Source organism: Protopterus annectens, chromosome 11.part0, assembly GCF_019279795.1.
Source record: "Protopterus annectens isolate FY-2018-M chromosome 11.part0, PAN1.0, whole genome shotgun sequence".
NCBI lineage: Eukaryota > Metazoa > Chordata > Ceratodontiformes > Protopteridae > Protopterus > Protopterus annectens.
The window spans coordinates 335,973,725-335,997,971 of NC_056745.1; the positions used below are offsets into that span (position 1 = coordinate 335,973,725).

Sequence of the window (24,247 nt, forward strand, 5' to 3'; positions counted from 1 at the left end):
CCAGCTAGACCAAAGCGGCATTCTACCAGATTTATAGCTAAATCTGCTGATGTTTTCAAAAATTCTGTAGTAGAAGGGATTTGTGCTGTGGCTACATGGCTGACCTTCATACTTTCATCAAACATAAGCTGTACATAATTTCTAAGTCTATAACTTCCACTGGGGCTTCTGTGCAGAAGAACAGGTATCACGATGACATCCAAGAAAGAAGTTGGCATGGGATTTTGTCCCTTCAGTCAGATTGGATGGACAGATGAAATAGGCTACAGAAGTTAAGTACTTACCATAATAAGGAATACTTTTCATCCTCATCCATCTGATACAGCATCCCTCCCTGTCTTCCATCCAGATTCTGCATTCAGAAGGGTTTCAACAGTTCTGTACAGGCAAACCTGATCTCAAGCCAAGTTAGCATGCGGAGCATTATGGGTGGGGAAAAGTTAGGAGCTTGAGGGAGAGTGCATTAACAAACAGCTGTATTAGATTCAACAAGCAGCTCCAGTGGTATCAGACAGACAAGGATGAAAAGGATCCCTTGTTATGGTAATTGCATAACTTTAGGTTTTCCATGGTGGTGTGCAGCACGCATCCTGGTTTCTTGACTTGCTTACAATAGAATATAATACACCATTATGTGGTCCAGTGCTTGGGATAGGGAAGTACTGTATAGCATCAAAGTGCTTGTAGCACAGCCCTAACGGGTAGTTTAGTAAACTATACTACACCTTACCATACCTCTCAACCTCTTGGCACAAGCAATCTGGACTTAGCCAAAAATTAATAGGGGGACAAAGGTCCAAAATCAGAGACAGATTTTAATTATTGTTCTTATAAACTTACAAAGTTGCTAGAAAAACAGATTTTGTGTGAGCATGCATTTTCTGAAGGATATGTAGTCTGAAAGGTGGTGCAGTGGTGTAATGGCTAGGGTTGTCAACTCCTAGCAAAGGGTTCTCTGGTTCGATTCCCGGCTGGGGTGCCTTCTGAGTGGAGTCTGCATGTCCTCCCCACATTCGTGTGGGTTTCCTCCAGGTGCTGTGGTTTCCTCTCACATTCCAAAGACATGCAGTAGGTGGATTGGACACTCTAAATTGGTGTGTGTGCATGCAAGTGTGTGCAGTGCACCCTCCATGGAGGGTTAGGCCATGTGCTAGCAATCTGAGCCCATAAAACCCATAACTGCTACAGAAACACAAGTGCTGAAAGGTGCTTGTTGCCGGCTGTACCACATGCTGCATAAATGGGAGAAAGAGAGAGAGGGAGATGTAGTCTGAAACTCAAATGTCTGCCATTATTTAGTAACATAAATCCCAGTGATTTGCCAGAAAACTACACATTGTATGAGAAACAAGCCAGAATTATGAGGCAAAAATCTAGACATTCTTCTAAAATCTGGACAGTTTGAGAGATGTGCACCTTACTAAGTAACTCAGTAAGGTCTTAAATACTTCCTGAGTTACCTTTCATTGCTGTGCTATGTTTAACAGTTATGCTTATGACAGTTTCATAAAAATGCACAAACCCGACTAGTCTGGTTCTCGGTAATAAAGGCTACACGCAGCTTCCCAGCAAGAACACTTTAATAAACGTTAAACAACATTTACGACAAACACATTCCACCACGAGGATCACAGTATGTTAAGCGCTTTCATCCACCAAAAGGTAGACTTCATCAGAACAAATAACATCAGCTGCCACTTCATTTTTATGTAAATTAGACAATAAATTATTATTAAATTATTGTCTAATTTGCAATGTTTTTGGCGCCTTAATTTACATAAAAATGAAGTGGCAGCTGATGTTATTTGTTCTGATGAAGTCTACCTTTTGGTGGATGAAAGCGCTTAACATACTGTGATCCTCGTGGTGGAATGTGTTTGTCGTAAATGTTGTTTAACGTTTATTAAAGTGTTCTTGCTGGGAAGCTGTGTGTAGCCTTTATTACCGAGAACCAGACTAGTCGGGTTTGTGCATTTGTGAGTGGAGTTCTCTTTACGTTTTTATTCAGTTTCATAAAAATGTATCACTCCTTAAGCATGACAGTAGATGAGAGGGTCATTACAGTAATAAAGCAGTAAGGGGACTTGGTGTGGTGTGAGTTCTCATTGGTGACAGTCCAAAAGCATCAGTACATGGAGGTGGGCTAAGTTTGTTTATTTGTTTGTTATAGCAAGTTTGTCTGTAGATTAGGGAGCTCCACTGCCAGTAAGGCTTTTCCTGCCATGGGGTATTTACTCGTGTACTATTGGTATTAGTTTTTTTTTTTTTTTTTTTTTTTTTTTTTTTTTTTTTTGACAGAGTGGAGAACAGTGTATTAGCAGGGAAAGTTGGATCACTGATCTGACAGGTGCAGTGCCATGGAGGTGTACACATCTGCTGTTCCATATGTTGTTTTGCATCCAGACATTATTCCAATAGCACTGCATTTAATGATCAACAGCTTAATTTCAGCTCTCCCAGTGTAAAAACAGAAACTGAGAAAATACAACCAGAAATATTAAGTTACTGGCTAGTAAGTAAACTGTCTAGATGCCTGCAAAGAAGAAACTAAGAGAACCTGAAAGAATGTCACCTAGAAAAGGTGAAGAGAACACACCGACTGGAAAGACTTCTGCATTCAAGCTCCAGCTTTGGTGTGAGCCATAGCTTCCAGTAATCTAGAAGAGAAAATAAGTCAAGTGTGCTCAGAGCTGATTAAAATTAATAATACACTGAAGGAGTATATCAACTCAAATAACAAAAGGTTGGAAAATGGAAGAAGCTTTAAACAGATATTCAGATGAGCTGAAAAAATGCAAAAATCAGAGGTCAAAATGAAGAAAAGGCTGTCTGAGTATGAGACTGTTCAAGAAGAAATGTTTCAAAAAATGGTAGAATTGGGGAACAGAGCACACTGGGAAAATCTGAGATTTTCTGCTGTACCAAAGAAACTAGAAGAAACAGACTGGATTAATTTTTGAAGGCACAAATAAGCAACATTCCACAGCAGGAACTTGAAAGGGCATTCCATATTTATGCTTCAAATCAGTCCATGAGAAAGCAGACAAGACATTTATTATTCAAGATGAAAACATACTGGCAGAAAGACTTGATCATGACAAAACTGTGGCAAAAGGGCAAAGTATTAAAAGTTGGAGACAGAGGGCCGGATTCACGAAGGCTTGCATGGAGTCTTAAGAGCAGTGTAAGCCGGCAGACAGCCAATATATCTGTCGAGCGATCCAGCAACAGCCGGCAGGGGTGTGCATGAGAGCTCCTAAAACTACTCTTGCATGGACAGTGTCATGTTATGCAAATTACCTCATTTGCTGCTGAAAGCTATGCAAATGAGGTAATTTTGCGATGCAGGAAATACTAACCTGCCCGTGGAAGAGTAGAGTTATTTGCAGAAATGTACTCCGTTGGTAACGGAGTACCATTCTGCAAATAGCAAAACGGAGCTATGACAGCTCCAAATAAAGGATGAATCCAGTTGAGGAAGCATGCCAATGGCCAAATATAAGGCCATTGGCATTTTGATCAGTTGAAAATTAATAAAAATCAATTTTTTTCTCCGATGTTTAAGCGTAGCGCAGTGCCACGCAAACGTGCGGCGCTTTAAAAACCAGAAAAAAAAAGCCAAAAATAGGCATTCTTATTAAAAAAATATTCTTCTGCCATGCAGGTGAATGGCAGGCTGAAGACAACATGGCTACTGAGTAGTGGTTGCTAAGGGGGGGAGCTCAGTTCGAGAGATGTAACCAAGCATTAGTAGGCAATCCTATACAAATGAGGATAATGATAGTGAATCCCAATTTTCCCTGGCATGTGAGCCATGTCCCTGGAGTGTAAGTGTAGGAGTAGGGGAGTACTAGAGTAGAAGATAGGTGACATCATGAGGGGGTATGTATGAAAGACTGTAAGCTCATTGGAGCAGAGTGGCTTGTGTTTGCTGTGAGTTACTCAAGATTGGAAGAGGCGTGTCTACAGTTGTTTTAACTGAAACCCAGAAACCGAAGGTGTACGCCGTGGATATTGCTGAATTTTCTTGCAAATGTGCTTACACCATGTGCGTGTCTGTAAACCCGTCTAAGCCTGTGTGCGCGCGTGTGCACCCGCCTAAGCCTGTGTGCGCACGTGTTTGAACAGCGCTGCCTCCTGTGGAAACAGAAAGGGAAAAGGAAGGAAAAGAAGTAGTAGGAAGTTAACCAAGGAGAACTAGCAGAGCTGCCAGGTGAAATCAGTCAGAATCAGCCAATTACACAGGCAGTACCCTAGCCCAGCCCAGCCCAGCACTTAAAACTCTGCAAACAACATTCCCCCGTGTTTTTCTCAGAAACACTGCAACACTGCAGTAATCAAAGGGAGTGAAAACTTAAAAAGCTTAACTCAGACAAAAAATGTTAGGGGCTGCCATTGCTATTAAAAGGCAACATGTGCAAGATACTGAGTGTGGTGACATTGCGATTGCTGCTGAGCAACCCACAGTGAGGAGATGGAGAAGAGTGTACAGACCCAGGGTAACCTACCAGGGGCTACATGAGCTGGAGATAGCGGAGCGCTATAGAGTGGACAGAGACCTCCTGCAGCAAATTGTTGAGCTGTGCAAGCCACGCCTCACACACAGAACCAACAGAGGGGAACCCGTCCCAGTGGAAACCAAGGTATGTGTCGGCCTAAGAATACTAGCAACAGCTACCTTCCAGAGACCAACTGGTGATATGATGGGGATTTCACAGGCATCAGCATCCAGGGTACTGCACCAGTTCCTGAATGCCATGTCAGCACATGTCAGTGATCATGTATATTTCCCCAATTCCCATGAGACATTGGCCAGCAATATGCGTCTCTTCCAGCAAGTAGCGGAATACCCTGAGGTAGTCGGTGCAATTGACTGCACGCACATGCACATCAAAGCACCAGCCGGTGAGCGGGGCTTCCCCTCCATCAACTGCCAGGTCATGTGCGATGCCCAGGGCATAATACTGAATGTGTGTGCTGGCTGCCCAGGAAGCTACCACGATTCCCATATCTGGCATCTGACGCAGCTGTACCAGACATTTGCCAATAGGGACATCCCTGACGGTCACCTAATGGGGGATGCTGGATATGCAATGGAGCCGTGGCTGATGACACCCATCAGAAATGCACACACACCTGAACAAGAACACCATAATGAGGCACACGCACAAACACAAAATATAATCGAGCGCGTGTTTGGGATGCTCAAGTCACGGTTCCGGTGCCTGGACACATCTGGTGGAGCCTTGCAGTACTCACCAACTACATGTACCCAAATTGTCATGGTATGTGCCATGCTACACAGTATGATCCTGTGAAAACAGCTGCAGCAGGAACAGCATGGGGCAGGGCCAAACAGCCCCCCACCATTGCCATGGCCATCACAGGCACAGCGTGACTCGGCGAAGGAACAACCTGAGGCTGCCCAAGTAGGCAGAAGGAGGCGTGCCCAGTATGCCTTGACCTTGGCAAAAAGGCAACGCATAGCACATACACTGGCTCAGTAGGAACCCTGGAAATGATACCTCTCTCTGACTCGCACAAAAATAAACGGGATGCCTAACTTGACACTACCTGTTTTCAAACATGTATAGGGTGTGTACCATGTGCATCTGACATAGGCAGCCCTGCAGCACCACCTGAGGCATGTTTGCCATGTTTTAAGCAATATAAGGCAGTGCTAAGCAGCTTTTACCACTATTTTGTATATGTAAACAAAATTGCCCGCGCTAACTAGCCCAACGTTGGGCAACGTTGAGAAATGTTGGGCAAGGTCGGGCAAAGTTGAGCAAAGTCAGGTAAACATGCTCATATTTGCAGTACTGTTCCTTAAGCAGTCTGGTCTGCCCAGCATGAAAATAAAAAGCAGTGACAGGGCTCAAACCCAGGATACTGCGCACTATAGTCACACTAGGAACCACTAAGCCATGACAGCATTACACTGGCACAGACACAGCAGGACAATTGTACACTAATGCCAACACAAAGAAATGCTGTATCATGACCCTAAAGAGGCATATGGGTAAACTTCCCCCACAGGCCTATGCAGACAGAGAACAGCAGGCCAGGTGGTGTGATGTGGGTTGGGTAGGCTATGAAGTCGCAATTTAATATACGTGACATTGGATGCTAAGACCCATAGTACATTAGTATGCCTCAAGCCAGTACGATAGGCAACAGTACAGACTGAAATGGTGTACCTTACATAGCAGTGCAGGCCTAGCAAATGTGTATAAGTGTCAGGTGAACCCCTCATCCTATGTACACCCACAGTAACAATCAGGTGTGCCCCAGGGTAGAAATGTACAAAGAATAGCTGTCCCCCCTGTATGTAGAAATGTTGATAAGTCTATGCAAAGTGTCTCATGGAAGCCCTGCAGGCACAGCATGATCCCTGTTGAGTTATGACACAAAGGTGAGCCCTGCAGTAAAAGTACAACTTGATTGTCCATACACATATAGTATAAATGTGTATACCGGGCGTGCTCACACACTTCAACAAATGTAGTGGATTTCATTCAGCAACACACTGAAAGGTCATACTGGGCATGCTCACACACTTAGGCCATGTCTGAGTACAGTATTGGGCCACACATATCTGGCAGTTGCATGTTTCACCCCAGGAACCTGTCACTATTCACAATCCTGCCTTGTGCACACAGTTATATGAAAACAGACACATATAATATATTGGAACCCTGTCATAATCAAACTATGTACCACAAGTACTTAAGTTGTTCACAGAAAGTGAAAAAGCAAAGAAGATCAATAAACCTGCAATCAATATCATCAACAAACAATGTGCACTCCAAATATTATCCAGTACATGTTCTGGCAAAAGAATCTGTGAAGGCGTCCATAGAGAACCATGATGCTTCCTTCCGCTATGTCATAAATAGCAATGTATACTCATATATGTCCTGAGTCAGTGCAAACTGTAAATGACTGACATTGCCATCATCCTGTCAGACAGGCCCATACATACATACCACCCTCTCACTGACAAAAGGCCCTATCGCCATACCTGGAGACTGTGAAAGCACAGATATCACATGTAGAATGGGTAAACAGCTCCCTCCAAACCTGAAAACACGGCATCTATGGGATTACATTGTTTCCCTAGCTGTGTCATAAGTGAACTCCAGAACAAACAGAGCCTGCACCTGAACAGTCTGTTGAGACTCGCCCTCTGTACAGCATATGAAACTATTGAATGTGTTACAGCAATGTTTGACATACTCCCCAAGTGTTGGTACACAACAGAACATGGGAACTATTGTCTTATAAGCCTATTAAGCCTGATCTGCAAGGCCATGGAGACCATCATGATGGAACTCATAAACAGAGCTATTGGGAGCCTACAAACACCCAACCCTGCCAATTACGGTTTGGTCATGGGCAGATCATGGTTCCCAAACCTGCTAGACTGTTTACAAGGCAGTCACCCAGGACATACATCAATGAAATGAGCTACACACGTCCCACATAGACCTTGAAAAGCCCTTTGCCAACATCCCAGACACATGTCGTATCCACAAAATCAACAACCTGTGCATAAATATGTCTGTCATCTCATGGATTGCCAACTGGGGCACAGATAGATCACACAAGGTAAGAATTGTGGCCTCCTGTACAAGCTGGTAACAACTGCTGTCCCCCATGGCTCAGTCTTGGGACCCCTCCTGTCTGGTGAATACTTTTCAGAAATACAGTCAAACACACAAGGACTATGTTTAGCAAAGTTTGTGGATGACTGCCAAAATGTTGTCATAATCGATGTTTGGGACAACAGAGACATCCTTAAAAAGGGTCTCAGTCAGACAGCTGTGGTGTCAAAAGTATGTCCTCGAGCTACAGTCATACAAATACCACATAGGTGCCAACACCCTAAATATGGAGGTGATAATAAGGGATCTATGGACAAATGTGGATAGTCATCTGTACTTCCAGAAACACATTTACAAAGTGGTCAGAAAATCATGCTACGTGTTCGCACAAACTGCCAAGATCTTTGCATGTAGGTCAAAGGAGGTTCCCCCTACTCATCAGTCATCAGACCCATCAGAGAGTACCACAACACACCTGTGATGAATCTGACTAGGCACCTTCAGCAGCTGGAAAGACCAGTGAAGTACCTCAACAGGGGGATTACTGGCCTCAAACAGTTGCCCCATGCAACAAGACTGAATTTAACTCCATCTGTACTCTGCTGCATACTGTCTACTCAGGAGATCTCTGGCCAACAGACAGGTCCATGTCATGGCAACACTCAGACTTGCTCTGAGGTACAGCTCAATGGCACTAAATATACAGACCCAACTGATATTGCCAACATCCTGGCAGATAGGATCAGTGTTAATCTTACCCCCCCCCCTCTCGCCCATGAAAGAGCACATCGCTATAATGGAAGACTGCAAAGTTGCTGTCATCACAGCTGCACAGGTAAATAACACTCTCCAAAGCCAGTATCACAGCATCCATGGGACCAGATAACTTCCCAGGCTGTGTTCTGCACAAACTACAGAATGAACAGGCACCACACCGAAGTTCCATGTTCAGTCATAGCCTCATCTCAGGCTTTGTGCCTGCTGAATGGTGCACAACGACGGTTATCCCACTACACAAGGGTGGAGACACCACGGACCACAGGAACTAGGGCCCCATTAGCCTGATGAGCCTGCTGTGCAAGGCCATGGAATGGATCATCATACAACTTATAAAAAAAGACATTGGTAATCTCCAAACTCGGTAATCTCCAAACTCTGGACCACAACCATGTTGGGTTTGTAAAATGCAGATCATGTCTCCTAAACCTGATAGATGACATTGAAGCAGTCACCAGAACTATAGACAAGGGTAAGGTGTTTCGCACAGCCTATGTAGATCTTGCCACGGCTTTCAACACCATCCCACACTCTGGAATTATAGATAAACCCACTAAACTAGGTACAAATTGCTATGTCACAAGATGGGTTGCCAACTGGCTCACTGACAGAACACACACTGTGAAAGTAGCAGACTCCAAGTATGACTGGACCAGTGACGAGTGCAGTACCACAGGGCCCAGTCCTGGGTCCTGTCCTGTTTTGTATCTACTTCCCTGAAGTAAACTTTAACATGGAAGGTCTGTGGCTAGTGAAGTTTCCAGATGACTGCAAACTAGGAGCCATAATTGTAAATACTAAAGATGTGGACATCCTACAAAAGGGCCTCACTGAGACAGATGGCTGGTGTCAAAGCCATGGGTTCAAGCTCAATGCCAAAAAGTGCATTGTCATCCCCTTTGGTAAAAACTCTGCAGCCATGAACTATAACATAGGCGGTAGTATACTTAACATTGAATGTGTGATAAGAGACCTTGGGTCACAGGTGGACAGTGGACACACCTGTGATAATCACATCCCCACAGTAGTCCGGAAATCCTTCTATGTGGCACACCTCATCACAAAAGGTGTCTCATGCAGAATAGAAGAGGACATTGTTCCCCTCTACTCATCACTCACTAGATCCATAATGGAGTACAACGCCCCTTTTGCTATGTACCTCACAAGACATGTACAGCAACTGGAAAGCCTGCAGCAATACCTCACAAAGAGCATTAGTGGCCTGAAATACATGCCATACACAGACCATCTCAAAATGCTCCAGCTGTACTTTCTCGCATATCACCTACTCAGAGATGATCTCTGCCTAACATACAAAGCTATGTCAAACACAGAGCTGTTGGACATGCTCCACGTACAACACTCACAATTCCTCTGATCTTCGGACCCAAAACCATGAGTGAAATACAAAAGGAAAGGATGTATCCATTTACCTTATGGATACCCACACCTTCAAGTTAGTGGCACAGCATGAGGCCTTGGAAACCATGCAAGTGCCACTAACATTGGGCAAAGCTGCTTATCAGATTGTAGCCTGCTACAGAGCACCTACCTTGTCTTAGGAACCTCACTCAGTATTCCTGAGAACAGTGGAAAATATAAAGGTCCTATCAAACACCATTATATGAGGAGATTACAACTACCCAAACATTGAGTGGGAGAATTACTTGTGTACAACGTCCTTTGCCCAAACGCCCTGGAACAGCTGGTCATCACGCCCACTAGAGGTGACAACATACTGGACCTGATCATCACCAACATGGGGTACCAGTGTTCCACGACAGAAATAAACCATTCACTGGTAATATCAGATCATAAAGTAATCACACTGGACATCCACCCCCCCCCCAGTCAAGGAAACCACTGTGAAGACATTTTCAAAAGCAAACTGCACACTTCCCAAGACCAAAGTGGAAAGTTCCAAAGCCCCCATGCTATAGGATAATGCTATACAATCTGCCGAATCATTTACAAGTGCATTCTATGAGCATCTACAGGGATGCAGGGATCGAGACATGCCAAATAAAACCAAGATGTACTCCTCCAAAAACAAGAAACCAGTCTGGTGGTCGTCACCCATAAAAAAGCTATACAACAGAAGGAGGAAACGAACACATGATAAAGCAAACTTCACAAAAGGAAAGGCATCACTGATCATTATAAGGAAGACACAATGATTGCTCATAAAATAATCCAAGGCCAGTTTCTAAAGACAAATTGCCAAGGAATGTAAGAATAACAACCACAAATCCTTTGTTAGCTGTACCAAACATTTAGGTGGCAACTTCCAAATATGCTGTCAGCTACTGACAAATGGCAAGAAATACACTGAACCAACTTACATTGCCCACATCCTGGGGGACAGGTTCAGTGCAAACTCCACCGCCATCACCCCCAGAAGGGCCTGTGTCCATCCCAGAAGAATGCAGAGCCCCAGACTTCATAGACATGCAGGTAAAGACAGCCCTCTCCAAAACTAAGAACACAGCATCATTGGGACAGGATGGTGTTCCAGGCTGCATCTTACACCAGCCCCAAAAGGAACTACACCCTCACCTACATTCACTGTCCAGATTCAACATTACCACAGGCTATGTACCCAAAGAATGGCATACACCAACAGTCATCCAGCTCCACAAAGGGGGTGCCACAACAGAACCTGGAAACCATTGCCGTATAGGTCTGCTCAGCCTGGTCTGCAAAGCTATGGAGCAAATTATCATGGAACCCATAAACAGAGACATTGGGGACCTGCAGACACTGGACTCTACCCAACATGGCTTTGTTAAAGGCAGATCCTGCCGCCTAAACCCAGTTGACTCATTTGAAACAGTTACCAAGGACATAGATGGAGGTGAAAGTAGTCCACACAGCCCATCTGGACCTCACTAAGGACTTTCAACAACATTCCCCACTCTGTCATCATGGACAAGCTTACCAGCTTGAACATTAACAGCTATGTCACAGGATGGGTGGGCAACAGGCTCACAGATGAAACACACATGTTCAGAGTTGCGGGTGCCATGTCCGACTATAAACCAGTCACAAATGGATCCCACAGGTCTTGGTCCTGGGACACCACCTGTTCAGTAGATACTGCTCAGAGTTACAGGCAAGCACGAGAGGAGTTTGACTGAACAGGTTTGCAGATGACTGCTAACTGTGGTCCATAATCGACTCTATGGCTGACACAGACATCCTCCAGAAGGGTCTTACAGAGACAAGATACCTGGTGTCAAGACAATGCCCTCAAGCAGAATGCCAAAGAATGCATAGTCATCCCCTTTTGGATAAAACAAAGTGCACACAAATTACCACATAGGTGGTAATCCAGTATGTACGGAGAAAGTAATCATGGCCCTGGGGACCCGGGGAGATAGTAAACTCTCCTTTGATGATCACATGGCCAAAGTGTTTAGAAATTCCTTCTATGTAGCTCACCTAATGTAACCCACTTTGTCTAGTCTGATGATGTCACCATCCTACAAATATACCTGTGGAAAGGAGAACTCACAGTAATGTGTATAGCACGTTGTGTAAATGCATACTCCTCTAGTATCATAAAGTAGTTAGGTAGGGGTTTGAATCCTGCACTTGACAAGTGTGTGTGTGTGTGTGTGTGTGTGTGTGTGTGTGTGTGTGTGTGTTTGTGTGATCTCCTTGGAAAGGAGCAACCTTTTTGGAGAGTAGTAAAACACCTTAAACGTGGTATACTTATTCTTATCTTTGTCAAGTCTGATGATGTCACCATCCTACAAATATACCTGTGGAAAAGAGAACTCCCAGTAATGTGTATAGCGCGTCATGTTAATGCGTACTCCTCTAGTATCATAAAGTAGTTAGGTAGGGGTTTGAATCCTGCACTTGACAACTGTTTGTGTGTGTGTGTGTGTGTGTGTGTGTGTGTGTGTGTGTGTGTGTGTGTGTGTGTGTGTGTGTGTGTGTGTGTGTGCTCTATGTGTGTGACACTGTTGGTCAGTGTGTTGTGGGTTTTGCTTTTACTACTGTATGACATATCAGTATGACAACAGTATGTGCATTGCACATGTCAGGTAGCTGTGTGGCAAATACATATATGTACATGTGACCTCAATTATTTCATAGGTGGGAATCCTGCTTTCTCTATGAACACATCTGTCATCTTTGCCAGAGTGTGCTGCCGCTTTCCGGACCTTAGGTCACATCTGTATGCTTGTGACAAGCCCAGCCACTGCAGTGATCCCTGGCCTAGGTCATCCGTGTCACACACACTCATTACGGTTTCTATTGAATAGTGTGAGCGAGGGTTTATGGCTGAGGTATATTTCAGACCTGTTCAAACACAGCAAAGTCTATCAATGATGGCTTTTCATTATAGGTGTAGAATAACCTTTGTGGATATGCATGCAGACCTCTTATTGCTTATGTGATCCACCGAGGGATTTCAAAATACCTTTGGAACTGTGATTATCAAAGGAGAGATGACGTAACACTTGGCTGCATGTACACATCGGTACCTGTTCAACATGTTGATGACTACTACCTATGTGGTACTGTGGGGATACTATGTTTTGTAAAGGTGGATGGCTATGCTTTAGTTGGCTTATAGCTTTACAGCATGGGTTTGACAACAGGTATCTGTCTGTATGATACCCTTGAGGAGGATGTGTGTGTCATCTGGAGAATGCATTATAGGCCACAGTATGCATTTCCAGATGTGGACTGATATATCCCTACTGTGATTGCTTGTACCTAAGACAGCTATATGCCAAACAGGAGTGGTCTCAGGAATGGGTGCAGGTGAATACCACTGGTTACTGGCATAGTATAGTACCTGAAGGATCCAAATGTTACTGTGTGTCCTACATCTGTGTGTCAGTTGTCAAGACATCATCTAACAATTGTTTATGGTCAGGCTGTTGAGGTTATGTATACTACCAGAATGCAAAACAATGACAGATAGTAACAGTATCACCCACAGCACAGTGTCAAACCATGTCATACACACATGTGTACTCAAGTTCCACAATGTGTGTAGTATAATGCACACTGGCCACCAATAGGAACTATGGAGTGTTACTGTGTAGTACATGGCATGTCACCCTGCCCATGTGTCCGCTATGCATGTACATGCAGACGGTGCACCTCCACCATGTTCATAAATGTACACCTGCAAATCTGTGCTACACACATCCCACACGTACTGTCCACTCTCTAACACATGCTGCCAATACTACACACATCAGCCAAGTGGCATGTGTGCAGACAATACACTATTGGAACTAACACTGGTGTAGACAATACTACATTGACAATCATAGCTTTAATGCATCATGCCTGCTCAGCTACACCTTCAAGGATATCATTACACTTTACTACTGACAACATGCTAACATTGCTATACTGCTATAAAGTCACACTGTGCATCAGCACCATGGTAGCCTGTTCCTGCATCAATGTTACAGATGACAGGAGGTGGCACAGGTTTCATCATATGCACAGGGTGTGTTGTTGGTTTGCCAGAGCCCTACATTGAGCCATACAATCGACATGTATGTATGTGTGTGTGTGTGTGTGTGTGTGAGGGCCAAGAGTACTGCTATGGGCCAATGTTGATGTAATGTGTGCGGGTATGTGTTAGCCCTAGGTGTCTGGTTTCTGTGTGTGTGCATGCACACAATTCCACCATATATGGGGATTTGTGGAACAGCCACAGACGGTACAAGCCAGGCTTTACAGATCACCGTCTCTGGCCACGGATACGGTACCTCTGCCTGGCAGGTGTGCTACTGACAGTATCAGGTACTAAACCAGACTGGGTACTATCCTCAGAGGTGGACAGATGTAAACTGGACCCAGGTCCCTGCTGGGACTGTCCAGAGCCACGTGCACGTGGTCTTCTAGGATGGTCTATGGACAGCCCACCCCTAACATTGCTGGGGCTGGGGCTGGTACTGGCACTACGGGAGCGGCTGTGACTTGATGGACGTCCGCTGCGACTGCCAGCTGCTGATGTTGCTGGCATATGTCCACGTCGACATCTCAACTGTCCTGCACTGTCCTGACACATGGACATGACATTGCGGAGGACATCTAATGTCTCACCCCAATGTCTATCAGTGACCTCAGTGTAATTACGGATGGCACCTGCTAGATCACGGATACTGTCAATTACAGTGGTGTTATGTGCCCTCTGTGCTCTTAGTACTTGTCTGGTGTACCGTTCTATACGTGCCTGTGCCTCCATGACAGCCTGGAACATGCGTGAGGTTGTAAGACCTGTGGCACGACTGCCAGGGGCATGATAAGCAGCAGTGCTCCGACGAGAACCCCTGGACATCTGCCTCTGTGGTGCCGTTCCAGACATCTGGGTACGGCTGCTGGGCTGCTGTGTCAGGATGCATGTGCCATAGATACCACACTGTCTTGGCCAATGCTGACTGTACACTGTCCCTCAGCTAAGGGCATTGGTGATGGATGTATTGGCAGTATGACTGTGTGCATGGATGGGGTGGACACTTGTGTACTGTCGATTGGTGGCCCAACGACAGACCCTGGCAAACGTGCCTGTGCCTCAACACACCTATCCTCATTATCACTATTTGGCTCAGTGACATCAGGTTCCCTGCTGCAGTGAACCAGCCCAACCTCAGCACCTATGAGAGGAAGACAGGAAACGCACTTTACGACCTGTACATGATGTCGGAACACATGCACATATATACACTCCTCACTAAAGCACACACACACACACACACACACACACACACACACACACACACACACACACCGCCAGCAATCCAGAACATACTCAATAGCGGTTGATGGTGGGGTACAGTATCACAAGCCAAACAGTCATATCACATGTGTCAGCATGCAGGACGTGTGTTGCTCAACAGCATGCAGTGCGAGTGTAGACAGCCCTTGCTAATAACAGTATACATGGCTTTGATGCATGTGTGTTGTTCAATAATTGGCCTCACCCTGGAACGCAACATTGCTGTGCAAGTATTAAAAGCTCTGCAATGTCCTGTGCACCATCACTCACAGGTATACATACCATGGCTCGATGTGTATCTGTGTATCACATAGATATCCATTTCTGATTAGAGCATCTGTGTCTTTAGCAGATAATTGTGGCATATATGTGTCACTTTGTACAAATGGTGATTGCTATGCATATTGGGTATAGGTGCATATGTTTTCACACACACACACATACACAACATTGAGGTGCATAGCAATGAATGCTATGTGTAGTACTGTGGTTACTGTAACTGGATGGGGTGTAGTACCATGAGCCATCATCATGCAGCATCATGTGGTCACTCAAGGCTACTAATGTGTGCCAGACTGACACCTAGCATGCTGTACCTGAACTGCAGTACCATGGCTACATTCACCATTTCACAGCCAATTTTTACATGGGTTTGTAAGGTGCCTAATAGCATTGCCTAACATGAATGTGTTATGTGTTGAAGAATGTCGCAGAGCCCTATGGTAGGCCTCTACCCCTCAGGTATATTATGTGTGCTGTATGGATGACATTTGGGATACTGGAGTGTGACCTTACAGCAGGTGTCTGAATACGCTATGTGTAGCATATTAACGTGTACTGCGTATGACAAAGTTGTGTATGTTGTGTGCATGTGTATTGACTCTGCCTATCCAATGTCCACTACAGTGTTGCCACAATTGTGTGGGATGCTCTGTGTATTGCATGTGTTTGAGGCAGCTACTTACGTTACTGAGATGTGCATAGTCTCACAGCAAACATGCACAGCATGCACTATGCGTAGGTGTGTTAAGTGTACATGGCCTACACCTCACCTATGACATGCACATTTAATTTGCAATATTAAATGTAGAACACACTCACCAGCATGGGTCTGCTGCCTTGCTGTCACACCAGAGGGACCTACAAGGATATGAAACAGTTTGTCAGTGGCAACAACTGTGGCATTGCTACTGTGGGTTTGCAATCTTACAGTAGTACAACGGTTGACAGTCACAGGCCTACAGATTATGTTACAAATTCAGTATTGCACAACACCAGGCTCCACATCTTCTAACTACACAGTATGCATCTCACATATGCATGATCTACCAATAGAGGTAACAGTAGTCTACAGATATGCCATGTTACCTGCATGCTCAATGTCAACTCGCTGGGTGGCTCCGGCCTCCATGATGATACATGTTTGCTGTTGTTGTTGTTGGCCAGGAGCCACCAGGCTCAGGACCAGCTCCTCCACTGTGGTGAGGGGGGGATGGATGGCTACCCCACCACCTGTGGCAAGCTGTTGTCTACGGACATCAGACGCACGCTGCCGGACATGTCTAAGTAAATCATTGCAGTGATGGCGTACCTGCTCATAGGTCCGGTTATGCATGCCTATGTCATTTACCCTACGGACAACATCTTGCCACAGTGCAGTCCGCTCATGCTGGTCCTGGCTGGTTCTTGAGAACAGCAGGGTGTAGTGCTGAACCAGGCTGGTTGTTAGCACCTCATCCTCTGGTAGGCTATAGGTAGGGTTGCAATGGTAAGCCATGACCCTGGAAGACAATGAAACAATATGTGTGAGCAAGTCATGTGGCACACTTAACATTCTATAGTACAGATATCACTGAACTGACATATATAGCAACCTATTGGCTGTCAGAGGATACACACTTTCAATACCATATATCAGTGCTCAACCCACAACTGCCTGACAGTGCCTGGCATGCTCTATATATCAAACCATGTTCTGCACAGCAACAAAGGGAAACCAGTATGTAAGACTATACAACAGTACATGGCACACTGTATGCGACACAATGCACCACCTAGACACAGGAGGTATATATCAAGCTAATGCATAAAGAAATATGTCATCCATTGCAATGATTGTAAATTCCAGTTATAGTATTACCAGTATACCACACTAGTTGTTGATGGCAAATCCCTCCCTAACATATTTGCACGTTCGTTAATATAGGTGGCATACTGCTGTACTAGACTATACATGTTGCTAGATACGCACTTATATCCTGTGACACACATATGACCAAGGGCATGTTACAGGCATACCCACACACACATAAGACATACATACAAGACACAAAGGTATGGCAACCCAGATGAGCTTTACCTATGTACCTTACAGTACTGTGTGTCAGTACTTACAAAACCTTATGCCTGAGGTATGTAATCTGTGAGGACTACAGGGAACACACAAAACAGTGGTTACAAGCAATGTGGACATACACGGTACTGTGCTGTTTAGGCCTACAGCTTCAGGTAGTACTACAGTTCATGCAGGATTTGGATTCATCAGCAGTACCAATCAATAAGCATATATGTACTGCTTTAGCCTACAATGGCACACCCCATTCGACACCAAGGGACTACGTCAGACCGTATGCCATACAGCTTTTTCTGCCTAGCAATAGCATACACATCTTTTGCTGGGATCAGAGCTAGGACATAAAATACCATGAGAGAAAGAGTTTCCCACTAAGCTATCACACATGTACAGAACTTTGACACATTCACCAACAAATTCACCATCACACTCGTCAACCTCACATAGCAATTATTGCAACAAGTACATGTGGGTGTGTATCGGTTCATAGGTAGGTAATAGGCTATTGGCCCAAGGGCCTATAGAAGCCTAGCCATACGCTACCCTGGCCTTTGACACGCATGTAATTTAATTTCACATGCCCCTGTCAAGCAGAGCCACAGAGGTGATTCCTGGGGTGTATTGCCTTTGACACACATGTAATTTAATTTCACGTGCCCCTGTCAAGCAGAGCCACAGAGGTGATTCCTGGGGTGTATTTCCTATCTCCCATCCAATCATCAGGATTATTCATGACGACTGCTAATGAAGAGCTTTGTTTGGTATTGATAGGTGGTTTATTCCAGAGTATGGGATATCCCTGAGATAGGAATCTATCCCTCCAGCATGTTCTGTTTATTGAGGTGACAAGGTTAGGTCCCTAGAGCGTGTAGCTCGTAGGGATTGTGATCTGTTTATGTGGAGCATGTCCAACAGCTCTGGGTTTGACATAGCTTTGTATGTTAGGCAGAGGTCACCTCTGGGTAGGCGGTATGTGACGCAGTCTAGCTGTGGTTTTGTGGGACGGTCTGCAAAGGGCATGTGTTTGAGGCCGGTATTACTCTTTGTGTGGTATGTCTGTGGCCTTTCCAGTTGCTGTAGATGTCTTGTGAGGTACATACCAAATGGGCATTGTACTCTATAATGGGTTTTATGAGTGATGAATAGAGGGGAACCCTGACCTATATTTCCCTGGATGACACACCTTATGTGATGAGGTGTGCCACGTAGACAGATTACATGACTAGTGTGGCACTGTGATTATCATAGGGGAGACTACTGTCCACCTGTGTCCCATGGTCTCTTATCACACTTTCTGTGTTAAGTAGACTACCACCTATGTGGTAGTTCATGGGTACAGAGTTTTTGCCAGAAGGGATGCCAATGCAGTTTCAACATTGAGCTTGAGTCCATGGCTGTGTCACCAGGCATCTGTCGCAGTAACTATGACCCTGTCTCTCTCTCTCTCTCTCTCTCGTGTGTATACATATATATATATATATATATATATATATATATATACACACACATACATATAAACATACATTGGTGTACATATAGATATACATATGGGCACATATACAGTCCACCTTTCATGGTGGGAATATCAATTATGCGAAGGTTGTGAGGTATGCAGTTATGTAATAATATTGCACAGTCTTGTGCGGAATGCATTGAAGGTGTTCTCGCCCATGTAGCTTTAGCAGGCCTCAGTGGCTGCAACACTGCAAACCTGACAAATCATACCCACAGCGTTTAACCACCACATGTCATATACCAGCACCATATGCTATCTTGTTTGCCACACACTACAACCTACATAGAAATATGCACATAACAACCTTCAATAACATATATATGTCCACCCTTCACAAACAGTTGCAGTATGTCCCTTGCTCTATGCACATGTACAGATGCTAATATATCTGACACAGAAAGATCTCTCCGTATGTGTGTGCCATGCACATACAAGGTCCACACTGTTGTAAGTCCGTGGACCTCACGGCTAACTTGTTGGGCCTTGCTGCAACATGAACAGGTGTCACATGTGAGCACACAGTAATATTACAGGGTGTATATATAGCTGCAAATGCTAGATTAGCATACTAGCCTGGTACAACAGTTGCCAGTGCTAAGCTACACGTTAATATGACTATCATGCATTTGCTACTCTGTCACATCCATGTTTATATAGCTGTATGCACTAATCCCCCAAACAGCCATTGTACACACTACTGTACAGAACAAAGATAACATGGATCAGATGTTTGACATTTAATGCTGAGCTACATATGTCACAGTTATATCCCACTGCACAGAGCTACACACTGATTTGTCCATGGCAGTAGTTATGCAGGGCATCTGTGCATAGATACGTACTGCTGCCACATATGGATGATTCAAAGTATGTAGAGTACTCTTCTAAAACATATACTACATGCCAGTAAATACATATCTGTTACATACCTTTCCTTTGTATGTGTTTGTAAATTTCAGTTCCATGTGTCTTTTTTTTTTTTTTTGGTTTAATTTTATTTTTTTTTTTTTGTTTATTTTTTATTTTATTTTTTTTTTTGCTGTTGCTGTGGATGTCGGTGTCTGACTATCTGTCTCTGTGTCTCTCTCTCTCTCTTTCTCTCCGTACCAGCAATGGAATGATTGCATGTGTGGACAGCAAGTACAGCCTGCTTTTATAGGTATCTGCACATGTGCATGTGATGGCCTCTGCACGAATTGGTGGCCACCATTTGGTAATTGCATGCAGCCTGCTGTGTGGTGATTGCAGTACTCACTGTCATAGCAACCCAATGCTGTAAATTGCTAAGTCAGGTAGGCATGGCCCTTTCAGCTTTCCAAAGTGGGGCCCGTGTTTGTTTGCTGTGGACACCGTTATGTAAGTCAGAAGGTTGGTATACTTCTTATATCTGAAGCTAGGGGTGTAGCCAGTGATTTGAATGTTGTACTCAGACCTGAATGTTGCCACTTCCAGTACACAGTTGTCAGTGTAGAATTGTACTCACCCCTACAAATGCTAACACAAGATACGTGGGAGTATGTAGTTTCTTTTCTACTTATACAATTAGCTGCCATACATAAGTAGTTATTGAGATTTATTCATTTGGCACATGTACTGTTTGTGAACTGCTATACTGTGAATATTAATGTACTCACTTCTGCACAGTTTCTGCTTTTTTATTGTTGACATTAGCACAGGATGCTCAAGAAAACTAGACAATTCCAGTACTGAGTATGCCTACCTACATCCTTGGTGGACCCTGAACACACAGGTATTTCGTACATTTGGGTGGGGATTGTCCTGCTATGATACTGTGTGGGAGTTGTAAAGTGCTGCTGTAACATTATTTACTGCTAGAATGGCTGGTTCTGTTATCATAGTCATGTAATGCAATTCCACAACAACTGCTGGTAAAGTTCCACAGAACAGGTTTTGTGTTATGGCATTCCTATCTTTCCTTTACATTTACTCATTCTGATGCATGATATATCTATTTCTGCAACAACCTGCTGTATATCTGCTGTGGCTTAGTGGTACTTCATGCAGTCTAGTGTGTCCAAGGTCCGGAGTTTGAGACTGACAGAGGTGTTTTATTTTGCTGCTGAACAGAACAAGGGCCCTCACATGCAGGGTGACTAAGGCACTTTTAAGCAGTTGTAAGCAGGTTTGCGCGGGTTTGCGCAAAGCTTAGCAATACTTAGCTAAGTGCACACAAGCGCACACTCGTACAATCCCGCTAACTACTGCTTAAAGGTGCTTACTCCCGCTAACCCCTGCGCTCATTTCTTTGAAAGAAAAGAAAATGGGGAGATAGGAAAGTGGTGAAAAAGGGGCACAAAGAGGGAAAAACAGTGGGGAAAACAGCTCGGGATGTGCAGGACAGGTGTAGGGAAGGTCCATAGCTGCCCATTTCTTTAACAGCAACAGCTGTGCATATGCTAGAAATTTGGAGGGAAATATGAAACCTTCCACCCCTGAGAGAGGGGTGAGGACAACGAAGTATGTTGTACTGCCAATTAAATATCAGTTTATGTGTCCAGCGGACATGTGTGCAAAATGGGTAGCTATGTATGGGGTGTAATTTTTTTTTTTTGGGAGCAGATTGCCCTTTTTTTTTCAGGTGAGATTGGAATGTGTGGTAGGGGAAGTGGGTGTATATGGGGAAGTAAGCTGGGGAGGTAAACAGACAAGACAAACAAGATGCATACAGGGGCGGAATATGACACATTTAGTGGGTGAACACCATTAACGGGGAAGGATGTTTGGAAATCGCAAGCCCATGAGCCCACAGATGGCAACAGTGGAACTGAGATCCCCACCCATGGGAAGTCACCACTGAACCTTTACAGACCAGAGGGTGGCTGTGCTGGTGGCTGTGTAGGAGGGGCAGGCTCACCCGTGAGTCACGCCACACTTGCCTCAAGCTGGCGTAGAGGATCAGCGACTGAACACTCGATCTTCCTACGCACCCCAGCCCGGACCACTCAGATAGGTGGCCCTCCTCCTGCCACGCTTGCACAGGGGGGACGAGCCCCATCCCCTGCAGCGCTTCCACCCGAAGGTGGCAAAGGACCAATGGAGGAGGAGGTCCTGGGCTGGGCACCAGACCTGATGGTGCCAGGTGCCATCGCCAGCTGAGGTGGGACAGATGGGTCCGCTGGGACCAGCCTTCCCATACGTTCTAGGTTTAGGAGGATTTAATGACAATATGGATTGTTAACAGCCAACAGCATTCCAAATTAGTTGTAACAGCATGCAGTAGTATTCCCATTAACCCAACACACCAGAGTTCCAACAGTTGAACAGCAAGCATAACACATGCATATATAGAACAACAGTGGACATTCCAACAGCATGCAGGATTGATTGGTGGCAACAGGCCACCAAGATTGTGGTATTTGAACAGGGCACATGCATCAAAGTAAATGCAAATATTTTTGAACCAATAGGACGTATGTCCCAACAAATTGAGATTAGACATACCCATTGACGTGTGGAATTGCATTGTTTATGCACATACAGTAGGGTGTAAAAAGATACCTCCATTAACAACTTATATGTACTTATAGTTTACACTACATTCCTATTGACTGCAGGTATATATCCCCTACATGTATTATTACACTTGGCAATGTCCATTACATTGTGAAATGGGTTTTGCTAGTTCTTTATATACCTGACCTGTATCTGACATACAGACTGTCCAGGATGCAGATGTTACTGCTACGTATTTATATATTTTATTTATATTTATATATCTACATATCTGGATGTGTTCAGGTGACATTATTAGTTATATTTTAACAGCCCCCTACATTTCTAGCAGCACACTGACATTTCTGGGGAACTTAGTAAAAGCTACTCATGTGACAGATTAACCTATATATGCCGGCCATTAACCAACTGTTGAGGACTGTATATATGCTTAACAGCTACTGGCACTCCCTTCCACTTTATATTGGCCTATCCAAGTGTGGGTTGACAGCGCTTAATACAACAGTAAAATTTCTATAATGCAAGAGTACAACAACATATCAAAGAAAGTGACACTGACACACTCCAGGAATTATACCTTTATTAATTACATTACACACTTTTATAGAGGCTCTCTCATTTATTTGATATTACAGTGCATGCAGAAGACTTATTCAAGACGTATTATACCTTTATTAATGGGTTACAACACTCTTTTTCATGCTCTCTCACTTATTTTATATAACAATACATGCAGAATAATTACTAACCTGCCTGGTGGCGTAGCCTTAGCAGCCTATCTGCATAGGCTTGCTGATTCGCAGCACAGACACCTGCAGCTGTGAGGTAAATGAAGTGAGATTGAGACATATACCTATCCATAATATAGACTACAATAGCAATTTTTACATACTTCATTGCATGGCTACCTACTCAGTAGTGGGGCATTTTCCATCTCATGGGCCTCCTGTATCCACTGGTTCATTTGGTCCTGCTTCTGTCTCTTCAGGTCTGACTAGTGGTGTCAGCAGTCCGAGGGATGCCTGTGGCACTGGTGAGATCATGTGCTAGATGGTTCCAGGCTTCCGCTTTGTATTCAGTGCCCTGGAACTGGCCCTGCAGGAGTCTGTCATCATGATTATGGTCGAGGAGCCAAACCATCACTTTTGACTCCTCAATGCCCCACCGTTGTGCTCAAAAGCGAGAGCCCTCTCCAACACCAGTCATGCTGCCTGCAGATGGGAGCTACAACCAGTTACGGCAAGTATTCCCGCCTATGGGGCTTAAATATGCCTCATTTCCCGCACTTATTTGTGATTGGCCGGTTTTGAAAATCTCAGCTGAACACCTGCTTAGCAGTGGGTAAGCTTTCATTAATATGTATGTGTGTGTTGAAAGTGCATGCATATCAAAAGCTGTCTTGGCCTAATGGTTCAGTACTGCGATTATGGTGCACAGTATCCCGGGTTCGAGGCCTGTCATTGCTTTTTATTTTACTACTGGCCAGACCGGCTAGGAGGTGTGGCTGTGTTTAGCCGACTTTGCTCAACTTTGCCCAACGTTGCTCTACGGTGCTCTACATCGGTATTCTAGGAAGTTTACCTACATATCTTTAATGAAGTCTTATCATCATCAGTCCCCTTTCCCATTTTTTTCTACTTGGGATCAGGGTGCATAGACCGTCAGTTCAGTGCTACTGTCCTACCTTCTTTGACAAAAGCATGACTATCACCAGTGTCACCCAGTCCATCCACCTCTTTGTTTCATGCCCTTGTTTTTTCTTG

General features: G+C 44.5%; 1 protein-coding gene across 2 annotated transcripts in view; it reads left to right on the plus strand.

Moving 5' to 3' along the window:
• The window catches only part of NFYB (nuclear transcription factor Y subunit beta), a 534,217-nt gene that overhangs the window by 90,714 nt on the left and 419,256 nt on the right, over positions 1 to 24,247 (plus strand). The gene's annotated exons all lie outside the window — the stretch shown is intronic.